Source organism: Nelumbo lutea, chromosome 6 (assembly GCF_056320005.1).
Source record: "Nelumbo lutea isolate HS-2025 chromosome 6, American lotus-T2T, whole genome shotgun sequence".
Lineage (NCBI taxonomy): Eukaryota > Viridiplantae > Streptophyta > Magnoliopsida > Proteales > Nelumbonaceae > Nelumbo > Nelumbo lutea.
Genome location: NC_142689.1, coordinates 22,370,693 through 22,394,796, shown reverse-complemented (window position 1 = coordinate 22,394,796; position 24,104 = coordinate 22,370,693). Strand labels below are relative to the sequence as shown.

At 34.4% G+C, this 24,104-nt stretch overlaps 1 pseudogene; it reads left to right on the top strand.

Moving 5' to 3' along the window:
• The first annotated feature begins 15,118 nt into the window (after window positions 1-15,118).
• On the top strand, window positions 15,119-18,893 carry LOC148847900 (subtilisin-like protease SBT4.14; annotated as a pseudogene).
• Window positions 18,894-24,104: the final 5,211 nt, after the last annotated feature.

Sequence of the window (24,104 nt, the reverse complement as noted above, 5' to 3'; positions counted from 1 at the left end):
AAGTGATTTTATAAAAGTGTTTTTATAAAAGTGCTTTCATAAAAGTACTTTATTAAAAGTGCTTTTGTAAAAGTACAAAGTGCTTTCGTAAAAGTGATTTTATAAAAGTGTTTATATAAAAGTGCTTTCATAAAAGTACTTTATTAAAAGTGCTTTTATAAAAGTACTTTCTTAAAGTGCTTTCGTAAAAGTACTTTCACAAATGTGCTTTTGTAAAAGTATTTTCATAAAAGTACTTTTATAAAAGTGCTTTCCTAAAAGTACTTTTATAAAATTCAACTAGGGATAATTTTATAAGTGGTGTTTTAAAATTCAATTATGGATAATTTTTGGAAGAAAAATTTGGATTAAAAAAAGCTGGAAATTTGGGCTTAAAAAATGAGCCCTTATTTCCCAAATACCAATAAATGCTTAATGGCCCAAATAAGCACTCCCAAACATGGCCTAATTCCGTTATTTTAGTTTTCCTCTAAATCGATTTTGGTTCAGTTTTCATTTTTCTAATTTGTTTTTTAAAATTTTGGTTTATTCAGTTTGTTTTTTAACCGAATAAACTGAATGCTCACCCCTATTGCTCGGTGACGGTTTTGGTGCTTAGCTTACTTAGCCATTCTTTCTTTGTTGTTGCATCTGGTAGGTTCTTGTCTATTTTTGTTTTTAGTGTTGTTGTTGTTGAGTCTATTGGTTGTAGGTAGTGTGTTTGTTGAGTTTGTTGTTGAGTTGATCTTATCACAATCCACGCCCCAAAAGAGGAAGAGGAGTTCATCAAGCCTTTAATGACTAGGCTTGGGCCTAGAGGTGCAACTTGGGTTGGCTTGAGTTAACGTTTTACATTGTTTTGGGCTTAGCCTCTAGGATGACCTTATTGAAAATTTTGACAAAATCCCAATCCTAACCCACCCAAGTTGTACCTCTAGTTGGGCCTTGCTTTCCCTTGGGATCTTAATCCAACATAACGTTTACCTTTATGTTCTAAACTCCCTATCTAAAGGTCTATTTAGTTCCCTAAAATAGGTGCCTGGAATCAGAATAGGAATGGCCCATTCCAACTCCAACTATTTGTTTGGTTGGAATGGGATTTCGATTCCCATTCTCAGGGCAATGGGATTCCCATTCAAAAGTGTATCAAGAAGTAAAGAATTCGTGACAAAAAACCTTTGAAATCCTAATATTAATAAAATAATAAAATATTATCAAGTTGATAATAATAATAATAATAATAATAATAATAATAATACTAACATATTAATTACTAAATAATAATAAATTAACTTTAAAATAATAAACCAAAAATAATAGAATATTAATAAACTAATAAGAAAATAATAATAAAATATAATAGAATAATAAATTATTGATAAAAAAATAATAATAATATTAAAGTTGTAGGTACATGTTAACCAGACTGCAATGGCAATGAAGGTATTAAACCAACACTATGAGATCAAAGTCGCCACAAATTTGCAATGAACTTAAAGCCAACACAGACCTACGATGAAACCCAAAGCCACAATACTTATGATGAATTCGAGGTCGCCAAAGATCTGCGATGAGCTTAAAGCCATCGCAAGCCCACGATGAGCTTAGAGCCATCGCAAATTGACGATGAATGAAAAAGTAACGACTAGCCAAAAACGCTCATGACAAGTCTTGACATCATCCACACCACGTCAACCTAGGAGATCTGCAAAAGGAAATAGCACACGTATATTATGTGAATCCCCAAACAAAATGAAATTTTGTCCTACAGAGTTCTCATAAGATATGTAGTGAACTCTTAGTAGTGTCCCCCTGACAAATGACACCAAATCAAAGATTCTCTTTCCAAATGAAAATCAAATTCTTTTGGCTCATCCCTTTAAGGACCTCGAAATTTCTCTCTAAGTCCCTATATAAGGAGGCATGAATCACAACGAGCACATGACTGTTGATAGAACCCCTTAGCCTACCCTTGCTTCCAACATTCCTTCGTCCTTCAAGGAGACCACCACACCTAGCCTTACCACGCCAGTCACAAAAGTAATAATAAAATAATAATTATGTATTCATAAAATATTAATAAAATAATATTAAAATAACAAATAAACTAATACAAAAATGAAACTTTTTAGTTGATTCTAATTCTAACTTGAAATAAACCAAACATGATGCATTAGGAATATACGATTCTGATTCCAATTCCTGGGGATTTCAATTATGATCTTGTCCCCAAACCAAATGAACCTAAGAACAACGTGCCTTATGGTTGGAAGTGGATGTATCATGTATGGATTCATCAACTAATACATTGATTTGGCATGTTATGCACAAAGCTTTTCGCTCATTATAACCTTAGTTCTTTTACACCACTTTCCATGATGAAGCACAAGACACCATAGCAAGTCCTTAAAACAGCAAGACCACCAAGTAAGTTGTATTGTAAGGACTCTACTTGAATGATGGCACAAAGGCCTTTAGTATTAACGTTTTTCAGAATATAATTCCACATACTCTCATCAAATTAACTTGAACCTATTATAAACAACGAACATCAATTCCCCTAATTATTCTCCTCTTTTCATGAGAATGTTCTAGGTCTTGGTAGCTTAGATGATGACCTTAGTGTACATCCAAATGACATGAACCACCATGCCTAAGTACCCATCCTTAACAAGCTCTCTTTGAACTCCATCAAAGTAACACTTTTTTGCTAATCTTTTTGTAACCAAATATCCCAAATCAAGTAAATGGGTAACATTAGGTTCTTGACACATTGTGATGTCATATGTGGATAGGATGTGATGAAGAACCAACAGATGGGAGGTCTTTGTCCTATTGTCAAAAATCAAAAGGATACTCTAACTCATTTATTAAACTGGAGGGGTACTTTTAAGTATCTACCAAAAACCCAAGTGTAGTTTAAGTACTTACCGAAAAATTTATTAAGCCAAAGTCAAAATCAAGGGAGAGACATCAAAGCATAGTCAATAAGAGGGATCCTACTGAATAAGAGAAGATAGCTAAGATAGGCATAAAGATCCAAAAAGAAAAAGCAAGTGGTGAGCGTAGCAAGTGAGCACCTTAATTTATTGTGCAAGACACCCAAGACAGGGTGAAATCACACACCTGGAGGTGAGGATGTGAATGTCCTAGAGAAGTGATGAGAGATTGTAGTGAAGCTCATGCATAGGAGTGTGGAATAGATTGACAAGCTCCAAAGAATCAAGTTCAACCACAGTTTGGAAATCCCTCAAGAAAGGGTTTCGGCAATGCCCTTCCTAAGAGCGAGGCACTTCACAATGGATGTTGAAGAAGCAATAATTATTGGGCGGCCAGATGAGAGTGTCGAACATGGAGTACAAAATAAATCCCATAGGCTGCGTTTGGAAGCGATGTAAAAGTTTATGTCGTGTTTGTATGGAATGTAAATGAAGATTGATGTAAAACTCCACTCCAGTTTAGATTTTTTGACGTTTGGATGGAGTGGAGTTTTACATCGTGAATTGATGTAAAACCTCATCAAATGTAGAGTTTTACATCGATTGTCGATGTAAATACTATATCGATAAGTCAATGTAAAACTTTACACTTTTCTCATCATGCTTTTCAAAGTGTAACGGTCACTTCCTCACAATTCAGTGCAAAACGTCATTGATGTACTTTTACACCAATTCCAAACACAGCCATAGCAACAAGACTAGAGTCTCCCTTGAATGTACTTTTAACCGATCCTAGGGAGGGATTGCTTAAGAAGGTTCATGGGCAGCTCTACAAGGAGGGAAGATAGTAAATTGCCACAAAAGGTGAATTTGTTGAATGACTTTCATCCATGGTTTTGAAAACTAGACCAAATCAAAACAGTCAAACCGGTTGATTTGGTAACTACCAAGGCAACCAGTTCTATTTCACTTTAATCCGGTATTTGGCCAAAAATCGTTGATTTGATCAATGACTCAATGACATGGGTGGTATAATCGTCAATCTATTTGACCTGTTCAACAATTTTTGTTTATTTTTTATTTTTTATTTTTTATTTTTTAAGTTAGAATGGACCATCCATTTGAATTGAACAATCGAACCGGTGGCCATAATGGTTCCAGTTTCAATTCAGTTTTTAAAACCTTGCTTTCATCAAAGATTTATTTAAGTTGCGGAAGATGAAGACCTGAGGTCATTTCACTCCTTTTATAGGATTCAACAAACAAGAGAAAATTTACTTGGCAAAGAAAGCCCACCATTGTTCATCATCCATGAGAAGTAGGATTGAATCCAATATTGGAGGCATGTGGCACCAATTTTAAGACCTCGGAGAAGGCACTATTGGTCTAGGTTTTGAAGGTTGATTGACTAGAACAAAGAAGTAAAAGAGTTCCCATGAAACTTGAGTGGTTTTCTCTAAATGATATGGATTGACTGGAGGGAAGTGTTTTCAGGAAACTAGATATTTGGTATTTCTAGTCAATTGGAAACTTTCTAAACCTTGGAAAGTGCTTTTACCTTTATTACTGTTACTATGTTATTTATTTTGTCTTTTTTTTTTTTTTTAACTTCATGACATAAACCTTATTTGTTGCAAAAGGGATCAGGTAGGTCATGGTAAGCCTGGCCTTTCCCACACTTATGCATGTCCTACAAAGTGTTTATCCTCTTTTACGTTGCTAAATACAATATATAAACGTTCAAGTGGAAAGAGCTTTTGCATAGTATTTTACAGTGCTTTTGTGCTTAATATGAGCTTTTTGTATGTTTATGCTCTTATACCAATTGTTGGGAATTGGGGCCACAGAAACTTGGAGGAGAAGTTCTGAGGTGTATTTGAAGACATTGTCTTTAGAATGTTATTTACCCCCACTCAATTTTACTGAGTTTGTTGTTGAATTACAAGTAAATTTGTTCATACGATACAACAGAGCCTTGGGCGAGAATCTGCAACCAGCAAAGTTGAAGAGTCTTTAAAGAAACCTTCTGTGAGACAGTAGCAGATCAAACTCAGAGAGACAAGAGAGATTTTCTGAAAAGATTGTGCACTCATTTGCTTGATTCACACTCCTTAAATAATTTCTAAAGAGTTATAGAGCATAGGAAGGTGCTGGTTAAAAAAATGCTCCTTGAATAGTCATAATTTCAAACATTGTGACTATTAAAAAGTAGTTAACAGTTAATGACTGTTAACTTTGAATAATGCCTCTTGATCACACCCGATCAAATCATGAACATTGAAACATCAGCGATCAGCCTTGCAAAAAAAATTCAAAATTGCCTTACGTGGACCCTGCGTGTGCATGCAAAGCGTGCCTCTAAAGCACCTCATTGCGCCGCATACACATTGCACAATAGCAAACCGCCATACTCTCCTTTTATATTTCTAAGGAGTGTAAATAAGCTCCTATTTAAAAACTCAAAACAAATTTAATAATTTTCCAATGTGAGATAAGTGAAAATCTGGTTTTTGTAAGAGATAAAAACTATTTCCCAAAATATGTGTATAGGTGTATTTTTCATGTAATTGATCGATCAAACCCCATTGGATTTAATCTCTAATGACATTAAAATCTAATACCAATAGTTTCAAAGCATCTCATTGCGCCGCATACACATTGCACAATAGCAAACCGCCATACTCTCCTTTTATATTTCTAAGGAGTGTAAATAAGCTCCTATTTAAAAACTCAAAACAAATTTAATAATTTTCCAATGTGAGATAAGTGAAAATTTGGTTTTTGTAAGAGATAAAAACTATTTCCCAAAATATGTGTATAGGTGTATTTTTCATGTAATTGATCGATCAAACCCCATTGGATTTAATCTCTAATGACATTAAAATCTAATACCAATAGTTTCAAAGCAGGTGTTTATATTGAAATCAAATCAAACTGCTCTAGAATAAGGTCATTGAAGTAATTGCCTGCACCCTGGAGCAAGAAATTTCAATTAGAATGTATCTAGCAAAGAAGTGAGATTTGATTGGCATGACAACATCAAAACAACATCAAGTGAAAGCTTTAATCTTAGGTTCAACCGTGAGAATCCAAATTCTTCCAAGCTGTGAAGTTGGAGCTGCTTAAGAAGGTCCTAGGCATTGAGCTTGAAGGAGCTTCATAATGAGATGATAAAGCTGATCAAACAATGAAATTACCCTTTTTGTTAGGCTCCAAAAGAGTTGGTCAATAGGACTCCATGGTATGGGGATTTTAATGGTATCAGTGACCTTATTTTGGACTAACAGGCTTCTAATGTGAGAAACATTTTATTAATGAGTAGAATGATCAATTAGATCAACCAGCGTGATTAATTCCGGGCCCGGTTATGGTAAAACTTGCCAATTGGTCTAAAACTAATAACCCTGTTGTTTGATCCAACCTATTCGGCTGTTTGATCTTAATTCGAATGGTCAATCTAGTAACCCATGACCCGGAGGCAAAAATGATTCGGCCTCCAGGTCAGTTTTCAAGACATTGAGATCAGTACAACACAGTAGATGTAGTTGCTAGGTTAGGGAGGTTGAATGTCGAAAGAAGGGATGCTAGAAACCCATGGGTCCACCTTAGATACTGACTTTTGAACCAACACCAATGCGTTATAAAACACCATGCTTCAAGACGTATCTACTAAGAAGAAGGCTTGACCAACCCCCAAGATGAGTGGCATCTCTTCTTGGCCTATTAGAAGTAGATGCGATCATGTGAAGTAATTTAGGCCTTATTTGGCATCAATTCTTTGGATTTTCATCTCTTATGGATCCTGAGAATTAGTGTACGTATTTGGTATAGAGTACTAATTCTTGAATAGAAATCATGTTTGACATGACCTTGTGTTCTAATTCCAGATAAAGACCAAAAGAGGGTTTTAATCGATAATTCAACAGATGTGGAAGTAAACAAATTTCATAATGAAATTTTAAGAAAAATGGAAAAAATGCCAAGTGGGTGTTTATCAGCCAATAGATGTGGAACCAACAAATTGCAAACATAAAACAGAATAAAGGGTATTTCGGTAATGGCATTTCATAATGAAAATGAAAAAAATAGAAAAAAATACCTACCTGAGAGATTGACATTGTCCAAGTGCCATTAAAGAGTAGAGTTAATCGGTAGAGATGGTGGGGGAAAGAAGGAGATGAACAAACAATCAGTCTAGGGTTTTGATCGATAGACCCAAAACAGTTTAATGAATCATTTATATATTCATTTTCATAATGAAAATGAAAAAAAATACATGTATACCTAAGAGTTCTATTGTCGTCCAAGTGAGATTCATGAGCAGAGTTAGCCATTACAATCAGTTTAGGGTTTTGACTAGTAGACCCAAAACAATTTAATGGATCATTCTTATTTGTTTTCATAATGAAAATTGAAGAATCGATTTTTGGTTAAGTATCAATTTGTTTAAGTCAATACTCTCATAGTAGATTGCGACATAAAAATCACACAGTATGAGAGCTAGAATTTGCTTATTTGCTTCTTTTCCCTTCACTTGCCCCCCCTATGATTGGGGTTGGTGCCTTTATATAGGCCTTGCTCATGTACCGCCCTCGAGATCTCCGGGAGGTCGTGTCTAACTGTTCCGAGATCCTCAAAGGTAATTGCCATTTACGTTGACCATCTTTCCGAACGAGGGCCAACCTTCAAGGATTGTGGGGTATGCATGTCGAATTTGTTAGCGAGCATGTCTCGCAGGTCACCAAGTTGGCACATGTGTCAGGCTGCCAGGCCACCAGGTTGGACACCATCAACTTGGCAAGTTATTGCCAAAGTAATTCCAGGTGTAACCTAATTGTTTTGATGTGCCATGTGTCACAATGTCATTAGAGGGCAAAATCTTCCCTCATAAAAAATAAAGAAAAAACATGCATACTTCTATTGTCATCCAAGTGTGGTTCAAGAGCAGAATTAGTCGTCATAGAGGGTGGGGCCTGGGGGAAGAAAGAGAGGAAAAACGATGGGCTTTTATCAATAGAGGCTTTGTTTTTGTGGAAACTTACTATATCATCCTTACTCTCACAAGTAAATATGGCGCACGTGTTCGGTTTTTAAAGGGAGGACATAGTGAGAATTATGGGATGAGTTTTCTCATTCCGTTTCCAATTATAAATGTATGCTTTGCGTGAGCCAAACATGATTCTCATTCTTAAAATCAAAAGAATCATCAATGATGCCAAACGGGACCTTAGATTAAGGGCATGGTTGAAATTCCAAACTGATGAAAAGGGTCAGATTGAAAGCTTGTGAGTTGTGAATGGTAGAGATTTCACTTGCACATGTCATTTCAACTATACTTTCATTTACTAGAACTCTTCCTTCCTTCTCTCTTCCACTCCAAAAGTATTTTTATTTTCTCTCTCCAAAAGCTTCTCTTATTTTGTATTTTGTGTTTTATTATTCATATGCTTGTGTAGTGTGAATATGCATGTTTAAAGTACCAATACGCTGGATATGCAAAAATTACATATCTAGAGTTTTTTTGGCTATTACTTAATTTTTTTTTTCAATTTGATAAAATTATAAAAAGGCATATTAGGATGTGTTTGTGTTCTAGCGTGTGTTTAGCCTCCCACTAAGGTATTAAATAAAATTTGCATACTTTTTTTTTGATAATCAATGTCAATATATACCGTAGACTAGTCTCATGTCCAATATCACTTATACTTTGTTTTATCAATGTTTTTGGTATTACAAATTATACATTACAGGAGATTAAGTGGTGAGAATAGAGCAAGGTGTATCTGAACTCTAAAATCTATTGACTTTTCCACAAAGAGGCTAGAATATGCGGGTTTGATCCCAGGCCTCCAATTTCAAAGAGACACCTAGTAACCATCTCAACCACTAGAGTTATTGGCATTTGAGTTCCAACATTCCTTTAAAATCATGTTATTTAAGGTTTTTATTTTGGATTTTGAGAGGGGGACGTTTCCATTGACCAAGAATCTTATGTTCTTTTTTCAGATTAATGTGAGGACCAGGGGAAGTTTATTTTCCTGGTCATCATGAGTAAATGGTACCCATATCTTAGATGGGTAAATAACTTTTCCAACACTTGAATGAGACAAAAATTCCCTTTTAATAATGGATTTTTATGGCTAAAATGGTAATTTCTTTCTTTACTTGTAAAATAAAAGAACATGAATAAATACACTTACCTGGGTATTCCCAACAAAAACTTACCTTGATAATTGCATTTATTTGGATAAGTAACTTATTGAAAAGCGAATGGGGCCTTAATTTGTTCTTAGATAATTAGCCCATATCCTCCTCTAATAATAAAATAAATAAATATCTAATTTAATTTCTTTTAACTCATATAAAATACCCAAAACCCCAACTTAAATTCTTTTAGTAAGACTTAAAAAGTCAATAGCAGATCCTGAAAAAAAGGGTGAAATATATATATTTTCTTCTTTTTAAGCTATAAGCTAGGCAAATTCTAGTTCATAACAAAGTGTCAGATACAAATCATACAATAAACGGGATACAAGAAAAGATGGAGCAAAATGCCAAAAATTATCTAAACCCCTTTGGATGCCATGACAAGCTAAAACATGAACAACATTATTTTTAAATATCTAAGAATAAGAGGCTGAAATAGAAGACAATTAGACGAGCATGGTTTTGAAAACCAGACCGGGTCAGGACTGTTTGACCCAAAATCAGTGGTCAAAGCAGTTTCATTTATGGATCAGTTTTCAAAACCATGGGTAAGAGAAAAGCCAAGCCTTTTATCTCTATCAGAAGACAAGAGTGGAAGATCTGGTACAACCAAGGTTTTCAAAACCAGACTGGACAGAAAACCATTTTAGGGAAATCAGACTGAACAGGTAAACGCTCTAGGGACTGGTTCCTAGGTCAAACAGTCCAACCATTTAGTCTGAACAGCTGGCCCATTCTGACAAACAAATAAAAAAATAAAAAAAAGGTCAAAAACCTTTATTCAGATTGATGGTTCGACCACCTGGGTCAGTAAAATCAACGGTTTTTGGCAAAAAAAAAATATTTTGGGATGAAACGGTCCAGCTTTTCTGATCCCGTCCGGTTTTGAAAATACTGGGTACAACCACCTATGATTGTCCCACAAGCATCACGTAGAAGAAGGCCAACTGACGCTTCGCCATTGTCTTATTGCCGCATGCAACATCCACACATTGATCTAGGATGGGGTCCATCTCATGGCACCAAAGTTTTTTATTTTTTTTTTCTTTCTTGATTTCAGTTAACCAATAAGGGGATTAACCAATAAAAACCAGTGTTTTCTGAACCATCATTGGATTGGATGATCGCTCTAGAAGTTTGGGTGCTCGGTTAATAGGGATGTTGATCAAATCAATGGTCCAACCGTCCAGTTGAACCGCCAAATAAACCATATGGCCAGCTTCTGTGTCGACAAACAATCAATTTGTAGAATATTGGAAAAGAAGCTACTTTGAGCATCTCAAAAGCTACTTCACTAAGGTCATGAAATTTAAAATGACAATATCAAATCCTAAGCTCAGCTGCTTACTTGTTGAACAATTGCTACTTTACTTTTGCTTGTTTCAATGGTTCAATTTATTGATCTTTCTGATCAGCACCCCTGGATTTTAGCTTTCCTGGGGAGACTATGAGGCCTGTACCCACCTAAAATTTCTTGAAATGAAATCCTTTAATCAATAAAAAATCATAATCTAAGCACACATAAAGCTAAGGTTTTCTTTTTCTTGTTTGTTTAGAAATTCTAGGAATTGACGAGTTTATGCAACACTTACTATTGGGTCCCATGAAAAGACATTGCCCTGCAGCTGTGTCCTAGTGTGTTATTTCACAGGTTCCACACTCTATGGCGAAAAATAAAAGAGATGAATAGATTCTCTTTGTAACATTCATCAACATTTTTAATACGAATGATAGTGTTTGATACGTTTGTGCAACTCTTTGTGTTCTTCACTTACATGGTTAAATTTTGGTGGGTGGATCTATGTTAGTTTTGAACATGTAGTAGACAATTGGAGGTGGGAGATGAAGAAATCAAATCCAGAGTTGAACAAATTGGATTAGTCATAGCCTGAATGGAAAAACAGAAGACTCTTTGTTTGATTCAGATCTGAGCCTGAATAGGATAAGATGTGATGGATACATATCTACTTAATTACAGAAAAAGAGTCTAGGAGAGTCTCGCCTAGCTGTGTCCTCAATCCAAGGAGGACAATTCCAAAAAAAAAAAAAAAAAAAACTCTGCCAGATCCTTCTTTTCTATCACTCAAACCATTGCAATCATCCAATCACAAACTTGACCATGGGGAAAAACTATTTAAGTTAAAGAATTTTTCTATCCTAATATTTAGGAAGTTGGCAAACCAAGATGCTTTGGCATGGGGACAGAAAAAACAAAGCATGTAACTCAGATTTGATGCTGAAATTGCAGATCGATAGGACACACGGAGGTATCAGATATACCTTTCTTTGCAAGGTTTTCCTTGATTGTTAGAGCATTCCAATATCACTTTCAGAGGAAAGATTTTGCCTTATTTCTATCTTTAGAACCCAAACCTGTTTCCTGTGCTTCTTCTCTAAGATTTTTCTAGTATTGGTTGGACCATGAGTCTGACCCTAAGAAAATGCATGGATAGCAAGATCCAAAGAGCTCCTTTCTATTTATAAATCTCGATGAAAAGGATCAATATGTGACACATCCCTCCATTCAACTTGGAAATTGACTCTAATTCCATTTCTAGTCTTTCTAAGGAATTTCAAAACCTAATTTCCACTCCCAATTCCAATTCCATTGTCATCCAAACGCAGTTAAATTAATTGTTTAGTTCTCAAGCTTTGAGCCAGCATTGTGATGAACAAACCAAGCCTTATGGCAGCTTGTTTCATAAATGCACTCATGCATTTGTACTAAAAGCTCAATTTGGATGGAGTACAAATACAAATATATAAATTATAAATACATACAAAATAACAAACGGTGCCAAAGGCTGGATTTGGAAGGAGTACAAATGCAAATTATTAATGTATATATATTATACATTGGGCCTACAACTTGGGCCCAAGCCCGAAGTATATAGATCATGCTGCTGATGAAGCAACTGAATAGAGAGAGAGAAATTATAAAGAAAAAAATAAAAAATGTATATATTAAATTATTAATGTATATATATTATAATAAATATTATATATTTTATATTATATAAATGAGTTGGGCTGGGCTAGGCTTTTTTGACAAATCCCAAGCCCGATCCGACACACAATCAGGCTTGGTGTTTTGGGCCTAAGGTCAGATCCATGGGCCTAATTACATGTCCAAACCCAACCGAGGTGCAGGCCGGGCCGTTAGGCTACCTGACCCATGAATAGGTCTAGACCCAGGCGGTCGAATTGTCAACCCGTTCAATGGTTTTTGGCAGTTTTTAATTTTAACTATTTTGCTAATTTTTTATTTTTAATTGGAACGGGTTATCCATTTGAACCAAATGGTGGTGGATGGAAGCTTCACTTCCATCAAGAATTTGGGTTCCCGGAACCTGATCCTCATTTTCTTGAGAAAAGAAGATGACGAACAATGTGTTTGGGCTCTGTTTCATTTTCTTGAGAAATAAGATGTCAAATAGTGTCCAAGGGTAATTTTGACATTTTTAAAAGTCTTAAATCGCACATGAGGTCACGTGATATACATAACTGGTGGCCCATTAATGGTAGGTACTATTGTCACATTTTAAAGATTGGGTACTAAATTGGCATTCAGCCTACTCGACCTAAAGTATAGGGTACCTACCGAGAATTTTCCCTATTTATTAAAAAGACAAAAGATAATTATAATTGATTTAATAATAGTCATATTATTAAATAGTTATATATTTTTACAAAGTTCATCACGAAATTATGAACAAACAACATAAATTATGATTTTCTGGATTATTCAATGTAAATGTCATTCAAATAATAAAAATCTAACATTAAAAATGAAATATTATTTAAATGTTTCAATACCTAAATATCTTAAATAACAAAAATGTTAAAATTAATATTTCAAATCAATTAATAATATATTTTAAATAGTTAATGAAAAATTTTAACTTATAATTAATAGATTAACATTTTAAATATATAGTTAAATAACTAAATATTTTAAATAACAAAATATTTAACATAACTAGATTTTAAATAGTTAAAATAACAAAACTATGTATTAATAGTACTATAATTTTATGGATTATTAAATCCAACAAGTAATTAATATTTTAAAGTTTAAATAATGATATTATTTCAATAAATAAATAATACTGTAAATAACTAATTTCATTTATACCACTTAATAATTCTAGAAAATAAATTTCAAAAAATTATTATTTATTAATAATATTTTAGAAATTTAATCTTTATTTATTATATATTTATCTATACTAAAATTAATATTTATTATATTTAAACTACTGTTGTGTAGATTTTTAAATTTAATTTATTGTGTGTTTTCGCTTTAAATTTTTAACAGTTATTAGAGATTAAAGTATTGTTCACAGATTGGTTCATTTCAATTGTAGGTTGTTCGGCTCCCCATTTTGCCACTGTCAAAATCCCAAAAGTTGGAATAAGCTGAAAATTTTTTACCATAAAAGTTGCAACAGTCAAATAGCTTGTATACTGCAACTCCCCATAAAATTTTCTAGGTGATATCTACTATAATTTTTTCCCCACCTGCCCAAATAACTTGAAATTTGTTCCAAATAATCTATAATTATTTTCAATTACTAAATAAGCTTATAATTTGCCAAATAACCTGTTTATATTCATTCATCCAAATTGAAACGAAATACAAAAATCAAAACATCAAATACAAATAAAATTTAAAGGTCTATTCTCCATTCAAAATATAAATTCCATCCATTCATTCATTTTAAAGAGTTTACGTTTAAAAGACTTCATTTAAGAAAACTTCTACTTCTTCCCAAATCCAACGAAGATGACTTCCTACGGAAAGGATGGAAACAATTGTAAATAAATTTGAATCAAAATTATAAATAAGGAGTAGTTGAACTATTTCTGTGCATAGGGAGTTGCAACAGCCAAAATCATAAAAGTTTAATATTTCTGTAGTCAACCATTCCTGCGACAACTTCTATGATGAAGCCGATTACAGTGTGAAGAAATTAGGAGGGGTTGGAGCCAGTTTATTTACAGAAAATTTGTCCAATTCTATGGTTTTAAGTACAGCGAGTACTCAGTTCAAGAAATTTTGTCTGAGAAAACAGTCAAATAGGTCTTGTGCGTCCTAAGATAAATTATTTCTCACCTGTATTCTTCCCACTTGCTTCTTTCTAAGCTTGCAGCATAGATAGTTTTCTTTTTTTTTGATAGATATAGATAGATTACAGCTAGATAACTAGGCAGAAGACGTCGACAAGGATCAGATAAACATTCTCTCTCTCTAGCTAAGTACGTAATTTGGTAAACATTCTCTCTCTCTAGCTAAGTACGTTCACAGCCCTACGGGGGCAAAGACAAACTCTGTTGAAAGCCAACCGGGTTTTAATGACCCACCCGAGTCGCCACCTCATGATTCATGTATTGTAAAATAATAACACACACAACTAAGTGTCTAACCTTTTAAACGTATAGATAGATTACAGCTAGTTAAAAATTGCATCTTTATTTACGTCTCTCAAAGTCTTTGATCACGTCGACCAGAGATTTGTTAGAGCAGGTCACCACTCACCAGTAGTTTAATAGATTTGGACTCCCAGGCTAAGCACTATATAAGGATGGTTCGGGTCTTAAGTTTCAGTCTGTGAATTGAAGCGTCGCTGCTTACTCCCTCCTAACCATTCAGTGAGTACGGTTTGACGTTTGCTATTTTAAGCAATTTTTTTGTATGTATTATATTTCTGTCCTTTATATGTTTAATTCTTTTGATAAATATGTTTATTATCAACCTCTTTTAGTTTTTATTTATTAGCTCCAAGGCTGTACGTGGACCAAGAATAGAATATTTTAAGAGATTTGGTCTTCATATTTAAATTTGCGAACAATGAAATATGTTTTGTTAAAATTAATTTTACCATACAGTTTAAACAAGGATCTTTACGTTTATTGAAGTAAACTTAAATCAAATAATAATTTTATTTATTTATTTATTTGTTTACTCAGGCTGGTGTTTTGATCGAGCAAATATGGGCAACCAGAAAGTGATAATTCTTCTTGTTATTTGTCTTCTGCTTCCCATTTTCATGGGTGTTTTTGCTGTTAATGAGGAGGATCAGAAGGTTCCAACTTCTTCTTTATTTCGTGGTTATGTTTGTCTTACTTTCTTGTGTAAAGTTGTACTCATTTTGTTGGATTTGTATTGAATTTATTGGCCAATAATTTCATCATACGGAAAATTTCAGGATTTCTACATTGTTTACTTGGGAGATCTTTCGAGTAATAAAAATTCTCTAGCTGATATGCATTTGAAATATCTTGCAAGTGCAATTGAGAGGTTCTCTCTCTCTCTCTCTCTCTCTTGCTTATAATTAGTATAACTATATATTCATTTCATACAAAATTACACCTTAATTATTCTGGTGTATATATATGAAACAGTGAAGATGGTGCTAAGAGCTCAATCGTGCATAGCTATACGAAAAGCTTCAATGCATTTGCTGCCAAGCTTTCTGATGCTGAAGCAGAACGGCTGTCAAGTATGTAACAAGGAAAAAACAATAAGCCAATTAACTTACTTTTACTTTGAATAACGTAACATAAATGAAACTCGATTATTCTGAAATTTGCTTCATTTTGATCTGTATAATATAGACATGGATGGCGTGGTCTCAGTGTTCAAAAATCGATACCATAAGCTGAAGACAACGAGATCATGGGACTATCTTGGGTTTACTCAAACAGTACCAAGAAGTTTGAGCATGGAGAGTGACTTGGTTGTGGGCATGCTGGATTCAGGTAACTCAATTGATATGTATTCGTTAAGTACTGGGTCAGTTATCAGAATCTCAATTTCTATATATATATATATAATATATTCAGCAATTAGAGATCGATCAAGCAGAATAATTAACATATATTAATTATATTAGATGTTAACTTGGTTTGAAATGTAAATATTGATGTGTCAATTCATTGTTCAATTTCAGGGATCTATCCGGACTCCCCCAGTTTCAGTGACAAAGGATTTGGTCCTCCACCACAAAAATTCAAGGGTAGCTGTGGCCCCTTTTCAAATTTCTCCTGCAACAAGTAAGTCATATATATATATATATATATATATAGATATATATATATACATCCAAGCTCCCCTTTTAATTAATAGCTTAATTCCCTTAATTATTCTCTGCAACTGCAACTGCAAGTGTGTTTGTTGTAATTAATGACGACTTATATTAATTGCTGGTCGGTTACGTTGTAAATGAATTAATTTGGTGCAGTAAAATAGTTGGAGCAAGGTATTTCAACCTGAGTGGTCCTATCAGCGATTCAGATATCTTATCTCCCATTGACTCGGAAGGCCATGGCACACACACATCCTCAACTGTGGCAGGAAATGTAGTAAAGGGAGCAAGCCTGTATGGGATTGGTAAGGGGACAGCGCGTGGAGCTGTGCCATCTGCTAGGATTTCAGTGTACAAAGTGTGCTGGGCGGTTGGCTGCGCGGACATGGATATTCTTGCTGCCTTCGACGCTGCCATCCATGATGGCGTTGATATCATCTCTGTCTGTTGGTGGTTTCTCTGGTTCATACGTTTCTGATTCTATAGCCATTGGTTCCTTCCATGCCATGAAGAATGGGATCCTCACCTCAGCAGCAGCTGGAAACTCTGGACCTACAGCTGCTAGTGTAAGTAATTATGCCCCATGGATTCTCACCGTAGCTGCAAGCACTACTGATCGAGGCTTCAGGAACAAACTTGTTCTGGGGAATGGCAAGTCTTTATATGTAGGTCGTTTAATTCCATCCATCTCCCTTTCATTATCAGCTGCAGTATTCATCAGCTATATATCTTTGTTTACTTAATTTCATTAATAATTGTTTTCTCTCTACAATTAATGCATGTGCCATGTGGTTAGGGAGTTGCAATTGACACACTGTCTCCAAACAAAAGTTTCTATCCTCTTATAAAGGGTGCTGATGCTGTGCTTAATACATCTGAATACGCGGATTATGCAAGGCAAGGCAGCTAACTCCATCTTAACCCATGCATTAATTATATTACGTACTCCGACTCCTTTCATTTGTTAATTACATGCAGATCTAAAACTTTCATTAATTACCATTACCTAGCTGCTAGCTTGCTCTGAATTCTGATTGGACAAATCTTTATTTTTTTTGGTTTAATTCTTCATACATATATATATATATATATGCTTGTGTATTGACTACAGTAGCTGTTACGATCGGGCAATGGACCCTGAGAAGGTGAAAGGAAAGCTTGTATACTGCGAAGATTTTGTTGGTTCAGCCGATTACAGTGTGCAGAAAATGGGAGGGGTTGGAACTATACTAGAATCGGATAATGCCATTTTTGATGCTGCCTTCATTTTCATGCCACCATCGACGATGGTAAACCATAATCAAGGGAAAATAATAATGGACTACATAAATTCCGCAAGGTACGTAAAATTCATGAAACCAAGCTCTATATAATACATTGATACTGTGTGTACTACTGTTTTCCCTTTCTTTCTCTGTTCAATTAACAGAACAACAGTGCTGACTTGTGTCATTAATTTCAATCTTTTGTTAATTGGGTGCAATTGTTCTAGTTCCCCCAAAGCCGTGATATTCAAAACCCAGGCCTTCAAAGTTGTTGCTCCATCTGTGGCTTCCTTTTCATCTAGAGGACCTAATCCTGTATCAAACAAAGTTCTAAAGGTAAAAGAAATGGGGCGTACATCAAATCTCCTTTATTGTAAAAAACTCACCATTCACCATCATCGTGCAAGAAATTTATTTCTAGCTTTTGCCATTAACAATGACATCATTCTCTTGCTAAATATTGTGTGTGGCAATTAAATGGGTCACTTCACTTATTATTTCTTTGATGAATGATATATCTATATTCCTTCTGATCTCATAATTTTCTCAATTCATGATGAACATTCAAATTAAACAGCCTGATATTGCAGCTCCGGGTACACCGGAATCTTGTCAATTTCCGGCTTTCTAGACGATGATCGGTTTTCCAATTTCATAACGATGTCTGGTACATCCATGGCCACGCCACATATAAGTGGGGTGGCTGCCTATGTCAAATCAATGCACCCAACTTGGTCACCATCAAATCAGCCATCATGACAATGGTAAAACACTCTTAAGCCTTCTTTCTCTCTTGCTTTCTCTCTCGCTGATCATCTTCAACGTAACTGTATTCTTCTGATGCAATTAAATATGTATGTTTTGTATTAATCAGCTACGCCAATGAGTTCTACTGTCAACCCAGAGGCCGAATTTGCGTATGGTGCTGGCAGGTGAACCCACTGAAGGCAGTCGCACCTGGTTTGGTCTATGACATGGATAAAATGCAATACATTGAGTTCTTATGCACAGAAGGTTACAGCGGAACAGCCCTAGGCATGATAATTGGCTCAAACCCTCTCGACTGCTCTTCACCTCCATCATCAGAAGTTGGACAAGATGCCCTCAACTACCCCAGCATGCAGCTAACTGTGGATGGAGCCACTGAGCCGGTAACTGGTGTGTTCCGAAGGACGGTCACTAATGTTGGGTTGGCAGATTCCATATACACTGCCACCATAAATGCAGCACCTGGTGTGGAGATCACAGTCGAGCCCATGATTCTATCATTTTCTAGCACCGGTGAGACGCAGAGCTTCATTGTGTCGGTCAAGGCGAAACCCAAGAATGATGAGAGCATTCATTCAGGGAGTTCGTTAGTGTGGAGTGACTCTGTCCACACTGTTAGAAGCCCAATTGTCATTTACAATCCTTAGCTTTTTCTCTTTGATTTTAGTTTAATTTGTAAATCTGAATAGGTTTCTTTTTTTTTAGTTAGGTGGTTGAAGGCTAGGCTCATTGGATTTTACTTTTTTTTATTGAATTTTATACATATTTGAAAGTATATGTTAAGTTTAAATAAAAGGATTATTTATCATTTTTTTAATTTTTTTGTTATTGTGATTACAGACATGGTTTGATGGAGATTAACAAAATATGTCTAGTACAACGTATAGAGTCGGTTGTTCTCTCTGATAAAAGCTTTTATGGTCCGACATATATGTGAGGCTTGCACTTTAATCCATTTAATCCGATATTCCAAACCATTTATTCTATTTTCAATGGCCAAAAATGGGAACAAATCTATTTATAAAGATCATCATCATCATCATCGTCAACAAGAATAGTAGGTTAATCTTTGTCGTCCAATTTATACTACTTGGGCCATTTGTTCCTCAAGTCCGAAAATCGGAAAGGCTAAACGACTACTGATTCTAAATTTAACAAAAGTTGACCGAGGTGGATTTATGATTGAACCTATTGGCTAGAGCAGTAGCCATATAAACTATAGAAGTTCTAAGGGGCTGGATCTGCCCACAGCAAAAATTGTTTGTTTAGCAATTCTTCTCTTCAGAGCCATACATGTAGTAGAGATTTCTTTGACTTTTAATTCATTTTATTTTATTTTTTGTCAATGCTGTGTCTTTGGTTTGAAATAAAAGGTGCGGAAAGGAGGGAAAAGTACGAAAAACCTTTACAAGAGGCTTCAAACCAAACACAACCTAACTGAAAGGTAAAGCTTAGGGCCTGGTTGAATGAATATATAGGCTGAGCTAAGGATTCTTCTATTATTGCCCGTCATGGGGCAAATTGGGTTTTCACCAAAAAAAACACCCACCGAGGGGCCTTAGATTACTATGTGAGTCCAAGTCAAGTATATGCCACCTTCTCTCTTCCATCCCCAAGGGTCCTAAACTCTATACACCATTAACTATTCTTTCTGATAAAAGTCATATATAAATCGAAATATATTATGGGTGAATTTCTTAAACTATTTTTATGATTTAGCTAACTAACTAAGTGTATCCTTTTTGTTTGAAAATTAATTAATGTTATCTTTGCGATTTCTGACAATTGACTACGTTAATGTTCAGTCATCAACTATTCAAATGTGCATCATATGACTGTTATACCTTTCAAAAATATCCAACTTACCCTTGTTATAACTTTGTCACCGGGCACCTGCATCAATGTTTTGTTTCTTGTCCTCCCATGACTCTCCCTCCCCTTCCTCCTACAACACATTGTCCATGCTATCTTCACAACCTACATTAACTTCCCCCATTTCTTCCTAAACCCTACCTCCAGTCTCTCTCTCTCATTCTCTCTCATATTTTTCTCTTTCTTCTCCTCTTCTTTCATAGTTTTCATCTCCCTATCACTGACTTCAGTCGGCCCTGTTCAGTTTCTTCAAGGTCGCAACACCGAATAGAGCTGGTGACAAACCTTGTTCTACTCTCCCATCTCTTTCTCCCTTGCGAACCTCTGAGCTATGGGTAGTGGGTGGTTGTAACAGTGTGAGCTGGAGTTACACTCCTCGAAGCTTTCCATTGTCCCTCTAACTCTAAGCAGTGAAGCCGCCTCATGAGATGCTGACCAGATATCATCAGCATTTGAGCTCATAGGACGAGGAAGCTTACTCGCCAACTCGGGGAAATGAGCCTTGTTTACTGCCCTCTAAGCTTTAACGCTGCAACGTCATAGGTGGTGGCTGCCATCTCTGGCGTTTCGAAGCTGCCCAACCAAATTGTCATGTTCTTCCCCCGCTCACATATCTCCAACACCCTTGGTTCAATTCACCGAAGCCTTGATTAGAATTCAATTCTCCAACACCCTTGGTTGGAGTTCAGTACGTACAGGTCGAGAGAGGGCGGTGGAATAGGGAAGAGCGGAGGTAGGGAGCGAGAGAGAGAGAGAGAGAGGTGAAACAGGAGAGAGCGGGGACAGGGAGAGAAAGAGAAGGTCAATCCAGGTTTACTATCGCTGGCGACGATAGGGAGAGATATGGATTGTGCACCAGGTCGAGAGAGAGAGAGATATGGGAGCTATCGCCGCTGCGTGTAATCCCAACACCGATTGTGCACCAGGTTGGGTAGTTAGGAGTGTGATTCTTTTCCATTTTGCAATTTTTTTTTTGTTACTGATTAGAATGGGAGCATATAAATAGTGCAAATTCATTTAATTGGGGTGTTGATGTTCTTATTCTCGAGTAATTCCTAATATCTCTCTCATCCTGTCACTGTAAGGTGGTGCTTCCGCTGAACACATGGATTCTCATCTCCAATTTCAAGGTGGCCTACAATCTCCTCTGCCTACCGGACGGTACATTCAACCACAACCAGACGGAGTTCCTCGACCGGAAAGTCACTGCCAACACAACCCCGTCGATGGAGTGTTCTCTTTCGATGTAATAGTGGACCGTGCAACTAGCCTCCTCAGCCGGATATACCGGCCAGCCTTGGCCAATGAAGCTCAAACACAGCCAGCTATCATGGAGCTCGAGCGGCCTTGAGTACAGAGGTCGTCCCGTCATAATTTTCTTCCACGGAGGTAGCTTCGCACACTCGTCTATCAACAGCGCCATCTACGACACACTTTGCCGCCGGCTTGTGGGGTTTTCCGAGAGAGATTTCAGTATAGAGATAAGCCTCGGCAGTCTGAAAGGTGTCAAAAATTTCATTTTGAAAATTTAAAAATGGAAGATGGGCAAAATAGTATTTTTAATCCCTCTGTAACGATTCTGACAATAAGGAAAATATTAGTCAATTGTCAGAATAGGGTAATTCAAACAATAAGGGTACACTTAGTAAATTCATTAAACGAAAAGGGTAGTTTAAGAAATTTACCCATATATTATATATTAAAATATGGAAGTCTAGAATTTTTTTCTTTTTTTTTTAATTTTTAATTTTTTTTAATTCCATGTTGTTTTTGAAACTACCAATTAGAAACTCTATTTTCCAAAAGAAAATCTTCTTAAAATATCTCTTTCCTTCTCTCTATCTAATATCCTAAAATTTCTCCTAAACAACCTCCCCCACTATCCCCAACTTTTTCCTAAGTTATTTTTAATTTAGTGGAGAGTTTCTCTCCTAATTATGAGTGTTCATGAATTGATTCGGTTTGGTCTTAGGCTGTTTGGCCAACCAAATTGACCTAGTCAGGTTGATGAGTTGGTTAGTTGAAACCGACTAACAATTTATGAAAATCGACCCACTTAGGTTGTACCGGTTTGGGTTGAGTTTTTGTTTGGTCAATCTGTTCAAAAGATTTAAATTTAAAAATTAAATTTAAATGTTAAAAATTATAGTGCAATTATTAAAAAATAAAATTTAAAATTAAATTTATAGTATAAAACATTTTACACTAATAAATATGGAAAATTTTCCACTTTTTTATATTAAAAATTATATTTAAAATATAAAATATTAATATATATCAATAGTCACGTCATTCAATTTTGGCCAGTTTACAAATGGCCAAAGTGAAACTGATCCAACTTGGTCGAGTTAGGACTAAAATACAAGAAAATTGACCAAGTCGGGTTGAGTTGATTGGGTTGGTCGGTTTCATCAATTTGATGAGTAAATATAATTGAAATTAATTATTATTATTTTTGTATTATAAAAAAATTATTAAAAGTAGTATATAAAATATGAATAATTATTAATTATTTAAAAAGTTGAAAATGTAAAATATTTGTGTACTCTTATGTGTTTCTATTAGGGCCATTTATTAGAATACACCTTATAGTGTTACATATTTACTTAAACCTACCTTATAGTTTTCATTTTATTAATATATCGCATATAATTTACAACTTATTTACTTAATCAACCTTTCATTAAGCAGTGTTTGTTTTGCCATTGGGTCCATAATTTTTTATTCCAAAAATACCCTTAACACTTTTTTGTACAGAAAACAAAATTGACCAAATATAGCCAATAAAGTGGTAGTGGGCAAAAATGGTATTTTTATTTTTATTTTCTTTTGATTAAATTTATTTAAATGAACATTAGTGTCAACATTGTTATTTTCCATTGTCATCTAATGGAAGATTAATTAAATCCATTACAAATTATAAGTGGTGTTTTAGTAAAATACAAACTATATGATAGATTTTAGTAAATCCATAAAACTATATGGGGTGTTTTAGTAAATGACCATTTTCATTATTTAGCTTTCACTTAACAAACCCTGTGCATCGCACAGGTCTCTGCTAGTATATATGTTAAAACAAGGAAGCATAGAAATTTCCTCCTTTTTTTGAATTTTTGAATTTTTTTAATCCATGTCATTTCTGAAACTATCCATTAGAAACTCTACTTTCCCCAAAAAATCTTCTTAAAATCTCTCTTTTTCTCCCTCTCTCTCTATCCAATATCCTAAAATTTTTCCTAAACAACCTCTCCCACTATCCCCAACTTTCTCCTAAGTTATCCCTAAGTTAGTAGAGAGTTTCTCTCATAAATTATCTCTAATTCTTTTTTTTATCTTCTCCCCCACTTTTTATCTACATCTATCTAAAGAAAGTTTGAATTAAAAAATTTAAGAATTATTTAAATATTCTAACAAAATTATATAATAACATTAAAATATTTATTAAAAAGACAAAAAATAAGTATAATTGATTTAATAATATTCATATTATTAAATAATTATATATTTTAAGAAATTTCATCACAAAATTATGTACGAACAACATAAATTATGATTTTCTGGATTATTCAATCTAAATATTATTCAAATAATAAAAATCTAACATTAAAAATGAATAGTTATTGAATAACTTTCAATTATAATATATAGATTAAGATTTTAAATATTTTGTTAGATAACTAAATATTTTAAATAACAAAATATTTAACATAACTAGATTTTAAATAGTTAAAATAACAAAACTATGTATTAATAGTACTATAAATTTATGGATTATTAAATTCAACAAGTAATTAATATTTTAAAATTTAAATAATGATATTATTTCAATAAATAAATATAGTGTAAATAACTAATTTCAATTATACCAATTAATAATTTTAGAAAATAACTTTCAAAAAATTAATGTTTATTAATAATAATTTTAAATATTTAATCTTTATTTATTATATATTTATCTATACTAAATTAATATTTATTGTATTTCA